The sequence below is a fragment of the Pelobates fuscus genome, chromosome 1, assembly GCF_036172605.1.
Source record: "Pelobates fuscus isolate aPelFus1 chromosome 1, aPelFus1.pri, whole genome shotgun sequence".
Lineage (NCBI taxonomy): Eukaryota > Metazoa > Chordata > Amphibia > Anura > Pelobatidae > Pelobates > Pelobates fuscus.
Genome location: NC_086317.1, coordinates 252,570,715 through 252,579,113, shown reverse-complemented (window position 1 = coordinate 252,579,113; position 8,399 = coordinate 252,570,715).

Sequence of the window (8,399 nt, the reverse complement as noted above, 5' to 3'; positions counted from 1 at the left end):
TAGCAAAGGGCTTTAATTCTGTATGTGCATTGTTTTAGACTGAAATACACATACAGACTCCAAGCACCTTAGACCTGTAAACGTCTATGTCCAAATGTTGCATTATTACACTGTAAATAAGATTGTTACGATTTCTGCATTGAGGCAAATGGTTTTATGGAAATGCAAGTCATTTTTAAGCAGGGTTTGTACATTTCATCTGACCAAAGTTAAGTCAAGGCTGCATGTTTAATTTTATTGTCAGATGTGTACATACGTGTGTGTGTGTGTGTGTGTTTTGTCTTATCTTAAAGAAACACAACCTTTGGAGTTTAGTTTTTGCACTAATAAAATATTTAATATATTTAGAGTTTTACAGATTAGCAAGATAAATAGGCCTGGACTCTAGGACAAACATATTCAAATACTGAACTCCCAACAATTTGCATACTATAGACCCATCGAATCTTTGCCAGTTGCAAAGCAGTTTGCCAAATAACACCTAGAGCAGGGGTTCTCAACCCAGTCCTCAGGACCCCCTACCAGTCCAGGATTTGGGGATTACCTGGGTGTGTCTAAGGTGTTTAAAAGAAAAAAGGGAAAAAAAAAAAACACCTTAGACTCTAAGGTGTTTTTTTCTTCTTTTTCTAAACACCTTAGACACACCCAGGTAATCCCTAAACCCTGGACTGGTAGGGGGTCCTTGAGGACAAGGTTGAGAACCCCTGACCTAGAGAATCTGAATATGTTGGAAAGTAATGTTTAAGGGGGGGGGGGGGTGCTATAGAACTCTGGAATGACCCATGAATCAATTGGCAGGGGGGGGGGGGGGGGCTATAATGCATTGCAATAAACAAATGTAATCTGCAGTGGTTAAAATCATGTATACACAATTGCAGAGTATGACTGCATACCCTGGTAATTGAGTATAAACAATTGTTGGCATGAAGGGGTAAATTGTTTGCAAGGATTTAAGGGATACTTTAAGCACCAAAACCACTACACTAAGATGCATATTCATTTTCTTTTTGGTCTGGTAATGTAAAACATTGCCATCTTAGAGAAAACACAGTCTGGCATTCACACATGAACTTTTAAAATAAAAATAAAAGCAACTTTACTATTAAGATGAGATTAAAAAAAAATCCACTCCTAGAGGAAATGGAATATGAATTTTATTTAGTTTAAAAAGTATATAAAACAAGCATTGCAGCAAGGGGTACTCAGTGTCAGGATTAGTGTTGGCATAGTGCTGAGAGAGAATGTCTCACTACTGAGAGGGTTAGTAGAGATCTAAAAGGGTTCTTAATGCACCATGACTATACCTGGAGTCTGTATGTACAGCATTTAGCTATGAGACGCAACAGATACAGAGTTTAACCCCTTTACTGCCGAAGGTATAACCCCACCTGGCAGCATCGCTGGTGTCAGACAGATCGGAACAAGAGTTCTGTGCTCGCTAATATCCATGCTGTACATATTTCAATGCACAGAATTGTATTCATTGGCTGTGAGAATTCCACTAATGCTCTTACTCAGTGGATGGCGACACTCAAAAACACGGATGTCATTCACCCAGCACCAGAAGAGATAACAAACCTGGTTTGCTCTATTACCGGGTAAGGAGTGAGGCTACTCCTAGCATCATAATCACTTCAGGAGGCTTTAAGGAAACGTAGATCTAACTGGATTTTCGTGAAAGAGAATACCAGAAGCAGGGAATGTGCAAAAGACACCCAGTAGATCCCAGGTAAGTTGTCAAACCGTTCCAAAATAGTTCAACAATTTATACTAGACAGCAGAGCAACAGGACTCGTAACCCCACAGGGTTATATTCTCAGGATTACAGTATGATCCAGCATGTAAAATTGTGTAACACAGAGGACTGATAGGCAACATATACCGGACCTTAGAATGGCTGGACTTACCTACCAAAGATTGGTCAGGAATAGCCGAGGTCAAAGGACACAGAAAGAGACACAACGATAAGGAAAAGTCAGGGATGCCAGAAAACAGGGAAGTCAAACTCAATGCCAAAGTCAAAATACCAGAATAACCAAAATCAATAACGCGCTCTCAAACAACGACAGGGCACTGAGCAAAAGGAGAACTGGGCCTAAATAGCACGCCTGTGCATCTGATTGGTTGTAACTGGCCTATGACCCAAAAGGCAGTTACCAGGTTCCTATTTGCATGATTGCTGCTCTGCACAAACCCTCCTGTGGATTGATTGCTGCTTGGCACAACTTTTCCTGTCAGGACAGCATTGTTGCCCGGCACAACTTTTCCTGCCAGAACTGTATATGCCATTAATCACATTTCTATGTGCGGATGAATACGAGACATATATTACCTGGAGTGTTCCTTTAAGAGGAGGAACAGAGGAAATACAGGAATATGCACAAGCTTCCAGAACAGTTAAAGGGACACTCCAGGCACCCAGACCACTTCTGCTCATTGGAGTGGTCTGGGTGCCAACTCCCACTACCCTTAACCCTGCAAGTGTAATTATTGCAGTTTTTTTTAAACTGCAATAATTACCTTGCAGGGTTAAGTCCTCCCCTAGTGGCTGTCTATCAGACAGCCACTAGAGGGAACTTCCTGGTCCCTAGCACAGGTTTTCTGTGCTAGAGCGTCGCTGGATGTCCTCACGCTGTGTGAGGACCTCCAGCGTCGCTCTATTCCCCATAGGGAAGCATTGAAAATAATTTTCAATGCTTTCCTATGGGGTGCGCTAATGCGCATGCGCGGCATTGCCGCGCATGCGCATTAGGTCTCCTCGGCCGGCGGGCGAGATCAGTCTCGCCCACCGGCCGACGTAAGCAGAAGGAGGAGCGGCGGGGAGGAGGAAGCAGCGACGTGGGACCTGTCGCTGCCTCTGGTAAGTCACTGAAGGGGTTTTCACCCCTTCAGCAACTGGGGATTGAGGGGTGGGAGGGAGAGGGACCCTCCAGTGCCAGGAAAACGGATCGTTTTCCTGGCCCTGGAGTTTCCCTTTAAGACACACATACGTTGGGTCCTCACATGAACAGCCTCCCCACATGTGGATCCTTTGGGTTAGGCAGCCACTGGGACCTTATGCTAATACATAAGTAGGGCATCAGGAAAGGCAACAGATCTTTCAAGGTTTCTAAGCAAGCAAACAGTGATAGAAGGTTTGGTCTATAAAGCCAAATTAATTGGCTCAGGACCAGCTGTCAGCAAATTCATATCAATCCAGTCTGAGTGCAAAAGGCTGCAACAGTATCACAGTGAGCAAATAGTCTTGGTAGGTATTACACCAGACTTAAAGGCGCAGGAAATCTGAGGAATTTTCTTTGAATAACCTTGATAAATACAGTCATATATGCATATTGCACATGTCAAAGCGGCACTGACGGTGACATTGTCGCTGTGGGGAAACAAAGGTGAGTTCTATTTACCTTACCTGTCCCCCATGAATGCCACTATCCTTTTCCGGATGGTCCTCTTCTGCTTCTAGCGCTTCAGCTGAGAAGAACCGATGGATCCTTCATAGAAAGAGGCAATTTTCCTGCAACCATTATTGGTGATTGGTGTGATGTGCACTTCTTGACGGCGGTAGCTCAGTGTCAAGAAGTGTCAGGTGTAAGAAAAATACCAAAACAAATAGTCCCTGCTATGTCTTAGTAAATCATTTGACAGGGTTGAAATTTCAGTCAAATTCTAACACAGTCAATATGATTATTTCATAAAGATTCTTTACAGTACCACTTGCCACATATGTAAATATGCACAGACAAATGTATTCAATTTAAAAACCACGCTTAGTTTATCAGATGCATCCGTATAGCAAGGTAGTACACACGCAAGGTAAAACAAAAATACTTAAAGGGAAACTAATGGCACCAATAAAACTTTAGCTTAATGAAGCAGTTTTGGTGTATAGAACATGCCCCTGCAGCCTCACTGCTCAATTCTCTGCCAGTTAGGAGTTAAATCACTTTATGAACCCAAGTCACACCTCACAGCATGTGACTTGCACAGCCTTCCATAAACACTTCCTGCAAAGAGTCATCTAAAGTTTATCCTTCCTTTATTGCAAGTTCTGTTTAATTTAGTTTTTTTTATCCCCTGCTATGTTAATAGCTTGCTAGACCCTGCAAGAGCCTCCTGTATGTGATTAAAGTTCAATTTACAGAGCAAGCTATAAAATTGTTCAAGGTAAATTACATCTGATTGAAAGTGAAACCAGGTTTTTTTTTTTTTCATGCAGGCTGTGTCAATCATAGCCAGAGAAGGTATGGAAAGGACTGCATAAACAGAAACAAAGTGATTTAACGCCTAAATGGCAGTGAATTGAGCAATAAAACCTGAGAGGCATGAGCTATATACTAAAACTGCTTCATTAAGCTTAAGTTGTTTAGGTTACTATAGTGTTCCTTTAATGAAGCAGTTTTGGTGTATAGATCATGCCTGCGGTCTCACTGCTCAATTCTCTGCCATTTAGGGGTTAAATAATTTTGTTTATACAGCCCTAGTCACACCTTCATGCATGTGACTTACACTTTCTGCAAAGGGATATCTAATGTTCTAAGAATCAAGCTTCCTTTATTGCACATTCTGTTTAATTTTGAATTATTTAACTCCTGCTTTGTTAATCACTGTCTAGACCCCGCAAGAGCCTCCTGTGCGTGATTAAAGTTGAATTAACAGAGCAGGAAATAAAAAAATTCTAAAGCAGCTTAACATCTGATTGAAAATGAAAAGAAAAGGTTTCATGCCGGCTGTGTGTATTACAGCAGTGAGACTGCAGGGACATGATCAAAACTGCTTCATTAAGCTAAAGTTGTTTTGATGCATATAGTATCCCTTTAAATGGTGCATGAATATAATCCCAAAGGTTTTGAAAAGCCCCATTGCCTTTACACTTGATAAAGGCAACACATGTTTGCTAAAATAAAATCTACACCTGTGGTTAGCAGTACAAGCAGCCATACACTACCAGTAGAAAAACCCTACACAAGTCGTTCCCATCCAAGGTCACAAGGCATACCAGTGGTGCAGGTTTTCCCCAATGGAACAGAATTGAACAGCTACCTAGCTTTCCCCAATGGAACAGCTACCTAAATCCTGGACTTTTAGTGTGCTAGGTTGAGAAGTTACCACTGCCCTAAACCACAAGTTCCTGCGCATGACTTTCACAGGTTCCCCTCATTCTGGGAAGTCTTCTCACTAAGCCTCAACCATAACTGGAAGCCAATTAAGCATTGGCCTCTCATGGGTTCCAGTCCTACAAAGAGGCCTTCTGATTGAACCCAGACTTCTCACAATTGAATTACCCTCTATGAGATACTTTTTCCACTGGGCCAAGTCTCTTGTAGGCCCCGATACCAGTGAAATGCTCACTGGGTGAGCTGGCCCAGAAGGCGCCCTAGTGCTAAGAGCCCTTCATAACTGAGCACCAGCCTTCCACTGTTACCACCCTTTCACTTGTTACATGCTACAAGACTCATTCACTTCTAAATATGTTTCACTCCCACTGGAAGGCCCTCTCCAAGCATTAAAACGTGTCTACATCTTTGAAAGAAGGTTTATAGATATTTGTAAAGGTGACCATGCATTATAGTGTCCATGTATATCAAGCATGTCAAACTCAAAGGCTAGCACGGGCCACATAAACAAGGTTTACGTTTATGTAGGCTGCAAAAAAACAAAAACAAAAACAAAAAAATTACATTTTCATAGAAACGTAGGTTTGTTTTGAAAAGTACAGTATAGAAAAAAAACAGCACCCACTTCTCAATACTAAATCCAAGCCCTTGCTTAAAAAACAAACAAACAAAAAATATAAGCCAACAAGCAGACTCCACTTCCATTGCCGCTGCCAGTATGTGACTCCGGAGCCCAGCCTCTGGTATACCCCCAATGGCGCTGTCCGCACACTGTGCTAAAGCTGATCCTCCCGTTACTCCTTGAAACCCTGTGAAGGTGGAGCATGTTGGCGTAATGTCGGAATGTGACGTGGCGTTGTATGCCTCCATGCACCGCCAGGTCCACCACTGTCGAGCCGCGGCCATCGCAACACTGACAGACACACACAATGACAGACACACTCACATACATTATTGCACACTCTCACATAATTTTATTTATTTTCCCCTACCTTTAGGAGCTGGTGAGGGGCCTCTCCCTAGGGTCCAGTGGGGATCTTCTCTTGGGAGGTCTCCTACCTGCTCTTCACTGCTCCCTCACGCGCGCAGTTTAGTGATGCCAGGTGCTGGAATGTCATTCCGGCATCACTACAGAGGTAGTGCGCCAGGAAGCAGTGAGGAGCAGGAAGAACAGACTGAGTTCCCCGCTGCTGCCAGCGACTTCTCCTCCCCGGCCGCGTAAATTTTAGCAGCGTAGGCACCTGTAATGTGGGGACAGCAGGTGCCTACTCTGACTAAGTAAGCATGTCAAACTCGCGGCTCGCTGGGCCGCAAAGATATGCATTGTGGGCTGCAAGTTTGACCTGCTTGATGTATATAATCACCTATGACATTATTGGCAGGATATGCTTATGTTGTGTGTTAAAGATACAGGAAAAGCCAAGAGTCAGTGATAGCAGATAACCAAATATAAGCCAAGGTCAGACTCAGTAACCAGAAAGAAAATGGTGCAGAAATGATGTTCACTAGTCTGAAAATATGAACTTATGTTTTTTTAGTCCTAAGTAGGATCTGATGTAGAATTATTAAAAATCTTTATTGAACTTGTATTGAATTATTGTACTAACTCCATTTTAACCTTACACTGTGACAGACCCTCCATTTTGTCCTCATTACCTGACAGATCCTCCATCTTAAACTACATTACATGACAGAATTTCCCAGCAACATTTAATACAATGAACAGAGACTGTATTTTCTATAAAGACATAGCTGACTCCGGAATTATTGAATCTCCTGTAACATGCAACAAAGTATAACCAAGGCCAGAGCCAAGGCCATGAGAACACTGTACTAATGAAATGTTCTATTCATAAAAGAACCTTGCACCTGACCACAAGATTGACATCACTGACTGTGTAAAATGACGCTCAAGCCCCCCTTTCCACCGAGTAAACCTCATGCTGGGAAAGATGGCGCTTGAGCCGTCTGTCCACACCCGTGTCCAGAACAATACCACCTCCCGGTGGGAGGACACCTAGCTAGTCACTCAAATCCCTGAGCCAATTAATAATATTGATGGGTGGACACTGATATAGTCACATAACATTTAATCCAATTAATGATGTTTATTTGTTATTATCTGATATTCAATGATGATGTCATTTTGCCTTTAACCCCTTAAGGACCAAACTTCTGGAATAAAAGGGAATCATGACGTGTCACACACGTCATGTGTCCTTAAGGGGTTAAAAGGGTCTGCATAACTGTTTTCTAACCAGATGCCATTAAATTTTCTGAAGTGCTTTTAACCTGAACTCCATGTGTCAGTGTGAACTTACTTCTGCGTATACGCAATTTAATCATCTCAGATTTGGACAGGAACAGATAGACATTTAAACATATTTGTTTATTTCTAAATTAATCTACATCAGATCCATATCAGGTAACTGGTCCATACCAGACTAAATACACAACATTATACAAAGGAAATAATGTGCACAGTGACTGAACCAGCAGACAAATAAACATAGATTGTACTGTAATACTGAGTGGTGCAGGTGTGACCCAGCATGGGGTTTATTCATTAAATAAAGAGTTGTAACCTATTAAAAAAAATAATTGCAAAATGTAGGCTAAAATATCCATGCTGTAACTATAGTGGAATTTCAGAATCAACTGCTTGGTCTTCAGCTTTGCAAAAGGCAGTATTTTGTACTTGCGGTTTTATTACCCGTTTTTAATATTCTAAAGTTCTGTGAAATATACTTGCACTATATAAATAATTAACAATATTGCATGCCTGGGCAATTAATTAAGTGCTTCAGAATTCTTTAAACAGATATCCCCTTTTGTGTCTTTCTTGTGTAAAATTGTTCTTATGTAAAAGGTAAACACCTATATCAAATATAGTATTTTGGATGACACACTTTGAATCTCGAAAATACAAAATATTTGACTCTTTAACCCCTTAAGGACCAAACTTATGGAATAAAAGGGAATCATGATATGTCACGTGTCCTTAAGGGGTTAAAGAACTGGAGTTCCAAACCTTATATGGAGGAAGGATATATTTACCTGTACTCAACCATTCCAGGTTGTTTCCCCAAAGCAGGACACACTATAGAAATGTCCATACAGAGGGCAGTGCAAGTGAATGTTTAAACTTCCTTCTGTTTACACTAGTTAATTCCAAGGCGTTTCTGTTTATAGAGGAGAACACCAGCAGCAATGTGAACGAAGCAAATGTTCCCAAACTAACACTAAACCCCTATTTCAGACAGCCATGTGGGTTGACCCACAGATAAC